The sequence below is a fragment of the Apostichopus japonicus genome, chromosome 16, assembly GCF_037975245.1.
Source record: "Apostichopus japonicus isolate 1M-3 chromosome 16, ASM3797524v1, whole genome shotgun sequence".
Classification (NCBI taxonomy): domain Eukaryota; kingdom Metazoa; phylum Echinodermata; class Holothuroidea; order Aspidochirotida; family Stichopodidae; genus Apostichopus; species Apostichopus japonicus.
The window spans coordinates 9,816,980-9,819,804 of NC_092576.1; positions in this window are offsets into that span (position 1 = coordinate 9,816,980).

Consider the following 2,825-nt stretch of genomic DNA (forward strand, 5'->3'; position numbering starts at 1 on the left):
TTGTTTAACTGGTCACGCCGTAAAATATGAAAGTGGTATATAACTACAACCTGCACTGGATACAATCCTTTTCTCTAATAGTCTGCAGCATATCAAACCTTGACCGAGGATGTGCTGGGGTAGTGAGGAGGGGGCCAGTGGGTGAAAATTAAGAAACGTGAATACAATGAAGCAATTTGAAATGAAGCAAGTTAATTAAAATACTTTTTTAAGATAATTTGTTAAGCACCTCAAGGAATAACGAATGTATCACCTATTACCATTTATTTTTTCCTTTTTATTAAATAAAACGGATTAGCCATACCCCGTTGTCTTACGAAACACCTACGCATTAGGGTAAAAAGCACAAGTTACAACTACATAACCAAAAGCATCAGAACTGCAATTGTTATGGGTTACTTCCCATCCAAACCCATTTGCCAAGGCATACTCTTCCCCCATCCCCACCGCACCCTCGCACCACGGTTATCTCACTAATGGATATTTGCCAACACATCGGACGGGCGAGATGGGCTGTGTGTCACACGTATGGTATTTCCATATCGGATGGGCGGGATGGGCTGGGGTGTCACACTAATGTGTATTTACACATCGGACGGGGCGGGATGGGCTGGTGTGTCACACTAATGGGTATTTACGCATCGGACGGGCGGAATGGGCTGTGTGTCACACACGTATGGTATTTCCATATCGGATGGGCGGGATGGGCTGGTGTGTCACACGTATGGGTATTAATATATCGGACGGGGCGGGATGGGCTGGTGTGTCACACGAATGGGTATTTCCACATCGGATGGGGAGGAATGGGCTGGTGTGTCACACTAATGGGTATTTACACAGCGGACGGGGCGGGATGTGCTGGGCTGTTCCTTACGTGTCGTGATTTATATAATGTAAACCGCATCGTCGTGTAAATACAGCATATAAGTTCATGGACATTGGTAGGAATTGTAACGTTTGACATGAAGGAAAATACGATATGAAAAAGACAGAACAGAAAGGTTTATGACAGGTCATAGTTCTGTAATACTCCCCTCTATTGACTACTTTCAAAGGGCAGTTTACTTGATATGGGTATAATTACCTCTTGCATTAATACACGTCTACTTTCTATTCTGTCGTTGATGAGAGCCTTTTTATTGCATCGAGAGATCTTTAAACTGTTAATAGTGTACTATGAATCATGATATCTTCAATGCGAATGAGATTTCCATAGAAGCTTTTGAACGAATAACAAGTAATTAAATAAAATGACTTTCCTTTTGATAATAAAAACAGAATTGGATTTCCTTCCAACTTAAAGCGTCAGTTTGAGATGATTGACAAATATTTTGTCACTCCGATCAAGTCATTTGAAAAACGACAGAACATTGAAAACCTTCTGTACCACTTAATAGTTAAGAGATGATCCTTTAAACATCTGAAGTATATCACTTAAAGCGACTGAAGTTTTAAGTCTACAATGCACATATCATTCTTAAAATTCAACAAACAACTCAATTGGAAGAACAATACTATCATGTCATCGAATGACATGTTTAAAGTACGGTATATTACAAATGTGTTAAAGAAAATCACGCTGTGTGAAATATTACCCGATTTATCGTTTATATGAAGTAAATACATGTTTTGGTTAAATCATTAGAATTTATAAATCAATGAATAAACATTTTGAAACTAAGGCTTGTACTGAGAAGTACGTTATTATGAATTTATCCCTAAAGATGTATTCTAGAGATTTATTTTATTGGTACGAAGTGAAAATATCAATGGCTAGCACCGAAGATTTTTTTCGTTTACAGTGATGACACATTGTGACTAAAGTCCGCTTTAAGCCATCCATTAAATTTAACATCATATCAATATAGACTAGTAACATAAAAAGTTCGAGTGCTAATCCAAATAGTGAAATTAACAATCGAACTTTCTTTCAGTTTTCAGGTAATTATGTAAAAATTGCATGGGAGACGATACTGTTGAGATTGTATCATATTTAAGTAATATCCTACTCATTGAACCTCGCTTAGTATAAACACAATTGTAGGATGGTGTGTTTGAGTGAATATTTGCAGTCTTCCTTTGGCGTACCTGCATGTATGGATGGTTGAATATAAATCCAGCGCAAAACCAAACTTGTAGCTGCTTTAATGGTCAGTTGATACACGATGTCATGTCAGATCGTAGACATTTTTGTAGATGTAGATTTGCAGATTGTATATCGCAGACGATTGTAAGTCTACGAAGATTTACGAAAGTTTACGAAGATTTACGAAAGTTTACGAAGATCTCTCATTATACAATGTTGACTGTATCAAACGAGAACAACTTTCCAGGGACAGAAACCTTTTTGGAAGGTGATAACAGTAATGTGATGTCGTATCGGACAAACCTTAATGAAGCCCGATGACTAGTGTAACTTTGTAATATCATTTCTCTCATCATTATAATGTGAACAGAAACACATTTTGAACAGGACTGCATTTGAACAGGAACGCACTTAAGCAAGTACACATTTAACAGGAACACATGTGAACAGATACACTTCAAACAGGAAGTCATTTGAACAGGAACACACTTACACAGGTAGACATTTAACAGTGAAAATTATCATTTGACAACCGATTCACACAGAGATTATGGATTATGGTATTGTATTACAGTAAAAACTGGATCGTGCTGATAAATCTGTTAATTCTGTAACATGCGCTATTAGGTTTACAGTAAGAACTGATGATATGTGTAATCCCAACAAATGCAACAAACTGGATTTGTTGGGATTACACATATCCTCAGTTCTCACTGTAATCCTAATAGCACATGCTGCT